General features: G+C 48.9%; 1 protein-coding gene across 2 annotated transcripts in view; it reads left to right on the plus strand.

Annotated features, from left to right (window-relative positions):
* The first annotated feature begins 370 nt into the window (after positions 1-370).
* CTCF (CCCTC-binding factor) overlaps positions 371-13,107 on the plus strand; it is an 81,298-nt gene continuing 68,561 nt past the window's right edge. Inside the window, exons 1-2 of one of the 2 annotated variants that reach the window (XM_030924611.1) lie at positions 371-1,782; positions 10,551-10,667. The gene's annotated coding sequence lies outside the window, so the exon portion shown is untranslated. The remainder of the gene's footprint in view (positions 1,783-10,550; positions 10,668-13,107) is intronic. The other variant, XM_030924610.1, reaches the window with a different exon arrangement.

Below are 13,107 nucleotides of genomic sequence, written 5' to 3' on the forward strand. Positions count from 1 at the left end.
ATGTGCTGTCTCCATTTCCTCACTTTCCTGGTCACTCTTCAACCCTATCCGGTCAGGTCCACCTCCCTGATATACCCACATCAATCAAGCCAAGGCCATCAGTGACATTCTCCAGTGACTTGCAAGGTGACCCAATCCAACAGCCATATCTCTGGCCCAAGTTTATCACACTGCTCAGCGGATGCCTCCTACCTGAAACCTTCTCTGCCCAGGGATTCCACAACTTAGGGCTAGATTTCATGACTTCCTAGATGCTCCCTTTCAGACTCCTTCTCCATTACCCTCCCAATATTGGAATGCCCCAGGATTTGGCTATGGAATTTCTCTTCACTCTTTCCTTCAAGCCAAGCCAGGGGTCGTAAACTGACAGCTCATCTGTGTGGTTTAATCAGCTCATGAAGTTTAAAAGCATCTGATTCAGTTGCTAACATCTAAAAACTCTGGAGATTTGACATATTACAAATACAGATTTTTTTATTCCTTTAGGGAAAAAAACCCAGAGTATCTGTTATTGGGCCAGCATTCTCACAACGGAACGGTCAGCTGGATGGGGCAGAAGCTGCTCCCTAGATGCTGGGTCCATTTGATATCTAATGGAAGAATCATATTCCCTGTAAGTACCAAAAGGCTCTCCTCCCAGAGCCACCAGCACCTTGCAGTCAGTTCTTGGTCAACCTGACTGCAGGTTGGGAAGGGTCCGTAGGCGCCTCCTGGGGAGGGGTGGGACTGAATGCCTCCGCTCACAGAGAACAGCTCTCCCGTACAGACAAGAAATGTACGTTTCCACAGAATTACACAGTGCTAAATACAGAAAGACCTTTCGGTAAATAAGGCGACTGCTATGATCGTGTTAAAGCATCAAGTCTGGTCTTCCGCTGCCTCTCCGGGCTGAGGTGGCTTGGGGACACCCAGAAGAAGCCCTCCCACTCTTCTCTCGCACCCGCTTTTAGGTGGCCCTCTTCTAGGGCAGAGAGATCATCAAAAGCCGCTGAGCAAGGACAGCGCTTCCAGCCGTCGCTCGCGGGGACGGAGCTAGGAGCGCGCGGGAACCGACCCGGCCTTACTCAGTGGCGGGCAGCTGTGAGACGTTCGGAAGGCGGGTCGGGCCTGGCTGGGGCGGAGACTGGGCGGGGCCGGGCCCGGGAGCCTCCTCTGCTCCACTGGCCGGCCCCGCGCGCGCTTCCTCCAGCCACCCCCCATTTCCCCAACCCTGTACGGGTTCAGGGGGCCGGAGACAGCAGCTGGGGAATCAGGTCAAGCGGACTGGATCCGGCACCGCCCAGGGGCGGCGGCCTCCGCCCAGGAAGCCCCACCCAGCGGGAGCCGGGACGCCGCGGCGCCGGCAGAGCCCACGCGCGACCCGGCGAGGGCGCGGAAGGGCGCGTGCAGCGTGACGACGCGACTCGCGGCGCGTCCCGTGACGCCATCGCGCCCGCTTTTGAAAGTTGGCGCCCGGGGCCGCCTCCCATGCTGCCCTGCGCCAACCCCTCCCCTCACCTTTCCTCCCCCGCCCTCTACTTGCCGCCCGGCCGGCCCCCCCACCCGTCCCTTCCCTTATCAGCACCCGCGGCCCCGGCAGCGCCGACGCAGGCGCACTGCACCGCGCCGCCGCCATTTTGTGTCCGAGCCTGTGGAGCGATTAAACCGTGCGCGGAGCTGCTTCTTTGGCGGCAGCGGCGGCGGCGGTAGCCGGTGCGGACGCGCGGAGCTCGCCGGAGACGCTGGGTGGCCGGAGCCGTGGAGCGGCGGCGGAGCGGGCGCCGCGGGGGGTGTGGCGCGGAGGTAAGGGGGCCCGGGGTGGAGGAGGTTTCGCGGGCCGCCTCTAGGTGTCACGATGGGGCCGCTCCGGTCGGCGCTGGCTGCAGCCCGGCGCCAGCGCCGCCGCCGGGGGGTGTTTGTCTCCCTCTACCGTCCCTGCTGCGGCGCGGCCGCCGCCATTGCCCGTCGCCGCCGTGGCCTGGCCGCCCCCCAACCCCCACGCCCGCCCGCTAGGCCTCCCTCCTGGCAGCGCGCTAGGCCTTGGGCGGCGGCAGAGGCAGAGGCCCGCGCGCCCGGCGACTCCATTTTCCTTCCTTTGTCTCTGCCCTCGAGGCCGGTTCTTGGCCGGCCGATCGCCCGGCCGCGGCCCGCCCTCTGTCCTGTGTCCTCCACCCCTCCCGTGGCGGGTGGCCCCAGCTGAGACGCTATCTCCGCGTCCCGGCTTCGGCGCCCGCCTAGCTCAAGGGTTCGGACCCACTGCCGCGGCGCGCTCTAAACCAGGTCCCGGTGCCGTATGGGTGTCGGGCCCTGGCCGTCGCGTCTCGGGCTGCCCCTCCTCCAGCCCGCCCCGTCCCCGGAACCTACCCTGCCGCCCTGCGTGCCTCCCCAGCTGCTTGGCTGCTCGGCGGTCGCTCCCAGTCCGCGCGTCACCGCCGCTGGTCTCCGTCTCCGCCGAGTGGCGCAGGCGGCGCTGCAGCGGCTGCGAGCAGAGGGACCCCAGAGCTGCCGAGAGCTCCCTCTGCAAGGCTGGCTGAGCTGCTCGCACCTCTACGCCGCCTGAGCGGGCGGGGGGACGCGCGCTCGCCGCCCCCGCTGCGCCCCCAAACTCGCGCCCGGGCTCCTGGCCGGACCCAACCGGTGCGGGCCCCCCTCGGTGGGCGGAAAAGATGCGAGTTCCGCACCAAGTAGTTTTTATCCAGCCGGGTTCGGACTCCCCAGCCCCTTGGGGTGATGGCAACCTGACTGTGCGCTCAGAGATCTCAAAAGGACTGAAACTTAAATTTCACTCTGATCTCAAGAGACGTGACAAATTTCTGAATTTGGGAGTATGGGCTAAGTCCTTAGAGTTTCCCTCCCGCTTTAAAATGTCCTCACTAACTTAGTACCTGATGCTCTAGGGCTAGGCGAAGGCCGTTCTGCCCCGGGATTGTGCAACTCGATCTAGAGCGCCAGTAGGGCAGAATGAATTTATTCTTGACTGGTAATTTGCGCATACGATGAAATATGAGGGTTGATGTTGTAATTGAATCCTGGGTCACTTGCTGCAGATGGTTTATATCTACGCCTAATGTAACTACTGTTTAGTAGGAGACTTCCTGTAGCCCCGAGTTCAGCGTTAAGTAAACATTAGCATACATAGTCTTCATACTTTGAGTTTCGATCAACTAGGAAAGTTAAAACTCCAAGTCCGCATAGGTGGGAAAGAAAGTTAAACAGGGCATATATTTAAATTTATTCGGTCCTTAAGTTTTCTTTCTTCACTAAAAAGCTTCCCGTTGAATTGCGGGAGTCTTTTGCTTTTCCTTAAATATTCTAGTGCCTTAATATAATTTAGTGCAGCAGTTGATGTATGAGTTCGGGTTGTTTTGGAGAGAAAAAAGTCTGGATTAACATCTTTTTAGGAAGGAAGCTACGTTAAGTTTATGAAGAAATTAAACAGCCTGATCCTAACCAAAGTTGTCCAGTCCACTGTACGTAATCTCAATTTGTAGCTCCTCAGTGCAGTCCTCTTCTTAGGAACGCTTTCTACGTCTCCTTTTGGAACCCTGCAGTATGTTCCTGCTGCCCCTCTTCCTCAATAAAATTGGATTGAGTAAATGCAGTAGCGTTGATTGATAGTTAGACTTGGGAATAGAATCACCTTTAATTATCTAATATATTAGTCCAATTGTGTAATTTGTTGCATTCTTTTGTGACTTTGTGTTCCTTTTGAAATTGTGGTTAAGTGGCATGTTTTATTTAAGCTCAACATTGAGTTAAAAATTAAAATACAGCAGGTGTGTAATTGAGCCAGGAGTAAAGCTTGTTTTCCCGGGTTAGTACTGTGCTCCATAGACCATATTTTACTTCTTGGTTTGGTTGTTTCATATGCAGTCATCGGCTTCTTGGGTTTATACATCATTTATGCTGTTTTAATGGAATAGACCTTTTCCACATAGTTGCTATCCTTTGAAATTCCCATATGCCAGGAATCATACTTTGTTTTGTTTTTGTTAGAAAACTAAATCTACAGAGAGAATAAGTTGAGGATGAATTGATAGGTCAGGGTAACCCAGAAGACTTTTTTTTATTTTTTATTTTTTGAGGTGGAGTCTCACTCTGTCGCCTAGGCTAGAGTGGCAGTGGTGCGATCTTTTCTCACTGCAACCTCCGCCTCCCGGATTCAAGAAATTCTCCTGTCTCCACCTCCCAAGTAGCAGGAATTACAGGCCCGCACCACCACACCCAGCTAATTTTTGTATTTTTAGTAGAGACGGGGTTTCACGATGTTGGCCAGGCTGGTCTCGAACTTCTGACCTCAGATGATCCACCCGCCTCCGCCTCCCAAAGTGCTGGGATTACAGGCATGAGCCATCTCGCCAGGCCAGGACCTATTATTTAAATCAGTGATAGGAGGATGATTAAAACAGGAATGTTTGCTTACATAAGAAAATACTGTCTATTTAAGAGTAGTTCGGGTTAGGTGCGGTGGCTCACACCTGTAATCCCAACACTTTGGGAGGCCGAGGCGGGTGAATCACGAGGTGAGGAGATTGAGACCATCCTGACTAACACGATGAAACCCTGTCTGTACTAAAAATACAAAAAATTAGCCAGGCATGGTGGCACGCACCGTGGTCCATGCTACTAGGGAGGCTGAGGCAGGAGAATCGCTTGAACCTAGAAGGTGGAGGTTGCAGTGAGCCCAGATTGCGCCACAGCACTCCAGCCTGGGCAACAGAGCGAGACTCCATCTCAAAAAAAAAAGTAGTTGTAAAGGTTAACTTTAGCGGGATCCATTCAACCTATGTAAGAATTTAGGAGGTGAAGTTATCCTTAAGATGCATTCAAATTCTAAAAGCTTTAGGGTTTTATTTTAAAGTATACACGCAAATGAGGGCACTCACCTGAGACTTGTGAGTGGCTTGGGGAGTTCCTTGGTGGAAGCCACATGTGGCTGACTTAAGGCTGTAGGGTGGAATCTTGGGCAGAGCCTTGTAGGCTGGTGCTTGCTGGCCAAAAGTCACCTCTAGAGACTTTTTGCTTCGGGGATGCTGCTGCTGTCGCAACCACTCCACATCATCTACGTTATAGAATCCACCTAATTTTTTTAAACTAGACTATCTGTCTGCCTAATTTACCTGTCTTGGCTCCAGATGACTGTTTTGCCAAAAATTAGACCCCTCTTCAAACAACTCAGATGCATTATGATTTAAAAAAGAACAGTGATGGCAAATAATGTATAACTTTAAAGACCATGGTTCTCAACTGATGTATAGATTTGTAGTTGGGACATGGTGGCTCACACCTGTAATCCCAGCACTTTGGGAGGCTGAGGCGGGTGGATCACCTGAGGTCAGGAGTTTGAGACCAGCCTGGCCAACATGGTGAGACCTCATCTCTACTAAAAACACAAAAAATAGCTGGGCGTGGTGGCATGTGTCTGTAATCCCAGCTACTCAGGAGGCTGAGGCAGGAGAATCGCTTGAACCCCGGAGGCAGAGGTTGCAGTGAGTTGAGATCGCACCATTGCACTCCAGCCTGGTTGACAGAGTGAGACTCTGTCTCAAAAAAAAAAAAAAAAAAAGATTTGTCTTGTCTTACCACACTTATTTTGTTGTTGTTGTGGGTTTTTGTTTTTTTTTTTTCTTGAGATGGAGTCTCGGTCTGTCTTCCAGGCTGGAGTGCAGTGGCATGATCTCGGCTCTCTGCAAGCTCTGCTTCCCGGGTTCACGCCATTGTCCTGCCTCAACCTTCTGAGTAGCTGGGAGGACTACAGGCGCCCACCACCATGCCGGGCTAATGTTTTGTATTTTTAGTAGAGACCGGGTTTCACCGTGTTAACCAGGATGGTTTCGATCTCCTGACCTGGTGATCTGCCTGCCTTGGCCTCCCAAAGTTCTGAGATTACAGGTGTGAGCCACCACGCCCAGCCTGTGGGGTTTTTTTGTTTTGTTTTGTTTGTTTGTTTGTTTTTTGTTGAGACGGAGTCTTTTTTCTTGAGATGGAGTCTCGCTCTGTCGCCCAGGGTGGAGTGCAGTGGCCGGATCTCAGCTCACTGCAAGCTCCGCCTTCTGGGTTTACGCCCTTCTCCTGCCTCAGCCTCCCAGGTAGCTCGGACTACAGGCGCAGCCACCTCGCCCGGCTAGTTTTTCGTTTTTTTTTTTTTAGTAGAGACGGGGTTTCACTGTGTTAGCCAGGATGGTCTCGATCTCCTGACCTCGTGATCTGCCCTTCTCGGCCTCCCAAAGTGCTGGGATTACAGGCTTGAGCCACCGCGCCCGGCCTTTTGTTTGTTTTAAAACAGGGTCTTACTCTTTTACCTAGGCTGGAGTGCAGTGGTGTGATCACAGCTCACTGCAGCCTCCACCTCCCTGGCTCAAATGATCCTGCCACCTCAGCTTCCTGGGTAGCTGGGACTAATTTTTTCTAGAGACAGGTTTTTGCCATGTTGCCTACCTAGGCTGGTCTCAAACTCGTGTGCTCAAGCAATCTGTCTGCCTTGGCCTCCCAAAGTTCTGGGGATTAGGTGTGAACCACCGTGCCCAGCCCACATTTTTTTTTAAACACCTGTAAACTTTGTGTAGTCTGTCTTCGTAACTTCCCTGCTAGTATCTTTGTGCATTTTCTCAGTGATTTAATATTTGAATGCAAAGGTGTGGCACTGCATGTAGACTGCCAAAATACAGTCCAAAGATCAGAGTTAGGATGATATTCTTTCACACTTGATCCTTGTTTTTAGTCACTGTTGGAATTTCCAGGGGCAGAAAAATTTCATTCCCTTTGAGGTATGCTAGTAATAATAATGGACTTCGATACAGAAGTGTTGCTTGGACTAACTACACTAATCACCTATTTCTGTTACTAAAAATTGTCTCTCAACAGAGGAGACTAGCTTCATCTAAGAGAGTATCATATCAGTTAGTTTTGTGGAGTTTAGCTAATTGTGAGATGGATTTCCTCTTAGAAGATGTACCTCATATGCCAAATTGTTTGGAAACTTTTTTTTAAATACATTTTAATTGAGGCAGGGTCTTACTCTGTTGCCCAGGTTAGAGTGCAGTGGCATGATCATAGCTCACTGCAGCCTTGAACTCCTGGGCTCAAGCAGTCTTCCTGCTGCAGCCTCCCAAGTAGCTGATACTATTGGCGTGTGCCACCATGCCCAGCTGATTTTTTAAAATTTTTTTGTAGAGACAGGATCCTACTATGTTGCTCAGGCTGGTCTTGAACTCCTGGGCTCAAGCAAGTCTCCCACCTCAGCTTCCCAAAGTGTTGACATTACAGCTGTGTACAGCTGTGAGACACCATACTGGGCTTTTTTTTTTTTTTTTTTTTGAGACAGGTTGTCACCCTGTTGCCCACACTGCAGTGCAGTGGTGTGATCATGGCTCACTGCAGCCTTGTCCCCCACCTCCCCCAAGTGATCCTCCGACCTCAGCCTTCCAAGTAGCGGGGACCACAGGCACACAACACCATGCCTGGCTTATATATATATATATATATATACATATATATATGTATAGATGTATATATATGTATATATTTTTTAAGATGGAGTTTGCTCGGTCGCACAGGCTGGAGTGCAGTGGCATGTTCTGGGCTCAGTGCAAACTCGGCCTCCCAGGTTCAAGTGATTCTCCTGCTTCAGCCTCGCAAGTAGGTGGGATTACAGGTGCCTGCCACCGTGTCCAGCTAATTTTTTTATTTTTAGTAGAGACAGGATTTCACCATGTTGGCCAGGCTGGTCTGGAACTCCTGACCTCAGGTTATCCACCCACCTCAACTTCCCAAAGTGCTCGGACTGCAGACGTGAGCCACCGTGCCTGGCCTTTTTTTTTCTTCTTCTTCCTTGAGACGAAGTCTTGCTCCCAGGCTGGAGTGCAGTGGCGCGATGATGGCCCACCGCAACCTCCGTCTCCCAGGTTCAACCAGTTCTCCTGCCTCAGCCTCCTGAGAAGCTAGGATTACAGGCGTGTGCCACCATGCCCAGCTAGTTTTTGTATCTTTAGTAGAGACCGGGTTTTTTCACCACGTTGGCCAGGGTGGTCTTGAACTCCTAACCTCGTGATCCACCTGGCTCAGCCTCCCAAAGTGCTGGGATTACAGGCATGTGCCACGGTGCCCCAACTGGCTTCGAACTCCTAGGCTTGAGCAGTCCTCTACCGTGGCCTCCCAAAGTGCTGGGATTGCTGGTGTGAGCCATCACACCTGGCCATATTATTTGGAAACTTTTTTTTTTTTTCGGGACTGAGTCTTGCTCTGTCACCCAGGCTGGAGTGCAGTGGTGCGATCTCGGCTCACTGAAACCTCCGCTTCCTGGGTTCAAGCAATTCTTCTGCCTCAGCCTCCTCAGTAGCTGGGATAACAGGCGTGCACCACTATACCTGGCTAATTTTTGTGTTTTTTTAGTAGAGACAGGGTTTCACCATGTTGGTCAGGCTGGTCTCGAACCCTTGACCTTGTGATCCACCCGCCTTGGCTTCCCAAAGTGCTGGGATTACAGGTGTGAGCCACCTTGCCCGGCCTATTTGGAAACACTTAGTTCAAATTTAGCTGTTTATTTCACTTGGGATTTTCTTTTTTTCTTTCTTTGAGACAGAGTCTCACTCTGTCGCCAGGCTGGAATGCAGTGGCACGATCTTGGCTCACTGCAACTCTGCCTCCTGGGTTCAAATGATTCTCCTGCCTCAGCCTCCTGAGTATGAGTAGCTAGGGCTACAGGCTCGCACCACCATGCCCAGCTAATTTTTGTATTTTTAGTAGAGACAGGGTTTCACTATGTTGGCCAGGATGGTCTCAATTTCTTGACCTGGTGATCTGCCCACCTTGGCCTCCCAAAGTGCTGGGATTACAGGTGTGAGCCATTCATTATGCCTGGCCTGGGATTTGCTTTTTTTTTTTTTTTCTATAGACATAGGTTCTACTCTACCTTTGCTCGAAACTTGACAGTTCATTTTGTAATTTAGGGTGAAAAGATGCCATCTGACAAAGTATTCCATTATTTGACTAAAAAAACTGTTTCATTGCTCTGCTTCTAGGATTTTCAAAGCCCAATAAAAGCTCCTCCTGCCAGTTTTTTAAAGACGGAATCTTGCTCTGTTGCCCAGGCTGGAGTACAGTGGCATGATCTCGGCTCACTCCAACCTTCAGCTCCTGGATTCAAGCAGTTCTCCTGCCTCAGCCTCCTGAGTAGCTGGGATTACAGGTGTGCGCCACCACGCCTGGCTAATTTTTGTACTTTTAATAGAGATGGGGTTTTACCACGTAGGTCAGGCTGTTCTCAAACTCCTAACCTCAGGTGATCCACCCACCTTACTCGGCCTCGTCAGTTATCTTGCTAAACTGGAAACCATAGCCTTTAGTTGTGGCATGAACAAACTTAATCAGTAAGACTGCTACTTGCTGAAGATACGGAAATAGACTGTTAGAGGGCTATTACTGCAGCCATAAGAATTATTATTATTATTATTGTTAATTATTTATTTTTTTTTTGAGACAGAGTCACACTCTGTTGCCCAGGCTGGAATGCAGTGGCATGATCTCGGTTCACTGCAAGCTCCGCCTCCTGGGTTCATGCCATTTTCCTGCCTCAGCCTCTCGAGTAGCTGGGACTACAGGCACCTGCCACCACGCCCGGCTAATTTTTTTTTTTTTTTTTTTTTTTTTTTTTTTGAGATGGAATCTCACTCTGTCGCCAGGCTGGAGTGCAGTGCGGTGCAATGGTGCGATCTCGGCTCACTGCAAGCTCTGCCTCTGGGTTCACACCATTCTCCTGCCTCAGCCTTGCCAGCAACTGGGACTACAGGCGCACGCCGCCACACCCAGCTAATTTTCGTATTTTTAGTAGATACAGGGTTTCACCTTGTTAGCCAGGATGGTCTCGATCTCCTGACCCTGTGATCCCCCTGCCTCGGCCTCCCAAAGTGCTGGGATTACAGGCGTGAGCCACCTCGTCCGGCCTAATTTTTTTTTTTTTTTTTTTTTGTATTTTTAGTAGAGACGGGGTTTCACCATGTTAGCCAGGATGGTCTTGATCTCCTGACCTCGTGATCCACCTGCCTTGGCCTCCCAAAGTGCTGGGATTACAGGTGTGAGGCACCGCACCCGGCCAATAATTAATTTTTTGGTATTTTGAGTGTGTGTGCCGTTATTTGGTTCCAATATTGCAGTGGAGTTTGTTGTTGTTGTTGTTGTTTTGGGGGGGACAAGATCTCTCACTTTGTCAAGCAGGCTGGAATGCAGTGGCACAGTCTCAGCTCACTACAGCCTCAAACTCCTGGGTGAGTGTCCCACCCTGGGTTCCCAAAGTGTTAGGATTACTGGTGTGAGCCTAGAGTACCATTTTACTACTTACAAATCTTTAGTCATTTATATATTTAGCAAATGTGTGGAAAAATAAGTGAATGTTTCGTTATTGGCTTGATGGTGGACATTTATGGAATGGCTCGATTAGTGACATGACATTAACAGGTGTTTTGTTTCTTTCCCAATTTTTTCTGTCTTCATTTTTCCCTCATTTTATTTTGTATAATATATGTGTATTTGTATGAATTGAGTGTTTCACAAAATGATTTATGCTTTTCTTTTAGAATGATCACGGACCTGAAGCCAAAGAACAAGATGCACTAGTGGATGGATTGCTGACCAGGGGCTTGAGAGCTGGGTTCTGTTTTCCCTCCTCAAACTGACTTTGCAGCCACGGAGAGGTAAGTGCTATTTCCATTTTTTTCTATCTTAAAAATGGTAGTAATATAACCCTCCTGGAGTTGGAGGATTTGTTGGCTAATTCTTGGGTATAGAGGATGCAGGATATCAGGTGATTAAGAGCATACAGGCTTCATAATCAGAGTCCTGGGTTTGAAACTCTTTTTTTTTTTTGTCTTTTTTTTGTCTTTTTTTCCTTTTTGTGGAGAACGGGGTCTCGCAGTATTACCCAGGCAGGTCTCGAACTCCTGGGCTCAAGCTGTCCTCCCGCCTCTGCCTCCCTGAGAGCTGGGATTACAGGCGTGAGCCACCGCGCCCGGCTGAAACTCTTAACAACGATATATTAGCTGGGTAATATGAGGCAAGTTACTTTAACCTGTCTACTCCTGTAGTCCTCACTTGTGAGAGAATACCACCACCAATGTCAGAGACTATTCTCAGATTTAATGAGAATGTGTTTTGTAAAGCGTTAAGTACTATTCTGAACATGTACATAGAAAGATTTCAGGAAATTGTGGTTTCTTTTCTGTAGAAACCCTTGAAATGTATATTTTGATTATTGGCCAATGAACTGAAAAGAAAGTCCATGATCTGTGGCTACTTGTAATTTTGATGAGAAACAGATGGAATCCTGTTAGTGGGGAACCTGGTATCCTGGATAAAAATTGTCATAATTTGAGTTAGCCTAGCTTATTGCCCATTTTGCATCAGAGTGACAATAATTATTATTTTAATTTGGCCTATAATTTCTGCTATAAAATATAATGGATATTATATGGAACTTGGAACAGGCCTCTTATAAATATTGGGATCTGCTATGCTTTAGGATCTCATAAACAACAAAGTGGGATTCCGGTTGTAAAAATTCTCTCTTCTCATGGTATCAGAAAGCACATCCTTTTTAGACCCTAGAAAAATGTGAAAATAATTTAATTGTACATGTGTAATGGCAAAAAGGAATGTAGAAGTGGAAATTACAAATGCCAAGATTAGATAAGCTTATGTGAATGAATCATCTAAATGATTACTGAGATTTTTCTTATAAGCTCTGCCTGGAGCAAATAAAGAGAAGGGAATAGGAATGAAAGTTTGTTATTCTTCAAGCCTTTATTTTCCAAATGGTCAACTTGTTTTCCTGCTAGATGGGAAGTACAAGGTCTGTGGTAGTATTCTGTCACTCCAGAAATAACTTATGCCCTGCAGATTCTTTCAGGAGTGTTGACACTGAGTGCATACTAATAAGTTGCTGAAAAAAGAAATAATGCTGATTTAAAAACTATTGAGAAATCTAACCTTTAAGAGTTTAGGGAATGGGTTTATAGGAACACGTTAATCACTTTCAAGTGTTATGACTAGCTTAATTGCTTAGATCCCTGTTTCTCAAATTGGGGATATGAATACTCTTAGGGAATCAGGTGGTACGATTTCGGGTTACTTGGAGTCACGAGATAGACATGACCCGTCTTCTTAGAACTTCAGTTATGCTCATTGAGGAGGTCCTGAGTTAAGTAATTTAACTGGTAAGTGATTAAATACTAAATATTGGCCGATCACGGTGGCTCACACCCAGTACTTTGGGAGGCCAAAGCAGGCGGATCACTTAAGGTCAGGAGTTCCAGACCAGCCTGGCCAACATGGTGAAACCCCATCTCAACTAAAAATACAAAAACTAGCCGGGTGTGGTGGTGGGTGCCTGTAATCTCAGCTACTTGGGAGGCTGAGACAGGAGAATTGCTTAAACCTGGGAGGCGGAGGTTACAGTGAGCCAGGATTGTGCCACTGCCCTCCACTTTGGATGACAGAGTGACTTTGTCCGCCTCCCCTCCCCCCTCCAAAAAAAAGGCCGGGCGCGATGGCTCATGCCTGTAATCCCAGAACTTTGGGAGGTCGGGTGGATCACGAGGTCAGGAGTTCGAGACCAACCTGGCCAACATGGTGAAACCCCATCTCTACTAAAAATATAAAAAATTAGCTGGGTGTAGTGGCGGGCACCTGTAATCCCAGTTTCTTGGGAGTCTGAGGCAGGAGAATTGCTCAAACCCAGGAGGCAGAGGTTGCAGTGAGCCGAGATCACTGCACTCCAGCCCAGGCAACAGAGCGAGACTGTCTCAAAAAAACAACAACAACAACAATTAGCTGGGTGTGGTAGTGCGTGCCTGTAATCCCAACTACTCGGGAGGCTGAGGCAGGAGAGTCGCCTGAACCAGGAGGCAGGCAGAGGTTGCAGTGAGCCAAGATCACGCCACTGCACTCCAGCCTGGGTGACAGAGCAAGACCCTGTCTCAAAAATACATGTATATATATATACATATAAAATATTGTTATATTAAAACAGACATTTTTGGAGCAGAATGAAAACTGTATGATTAAGATAACACAGGTCTTCAACAAAATGAGGCATGAGTGCCTGAGGGTGAGAAGTTCTCTTTGTATCGGTTCTGT

This window comes from Rhinopithecus roxellana, chromosome 20 (assembly GCF_007565055.1).
Source record: "Rhinopithecus roxellana isolate Shanxi Qingling chromosome 20, ASM756505v1, whole genome shotgun sequence".
NCBI lineage: Eukaryota > Metazoa > Chordata > Mammalia > Primates > Cercopithecidae > Rhinopithecus > Rhinopithecus roxellana.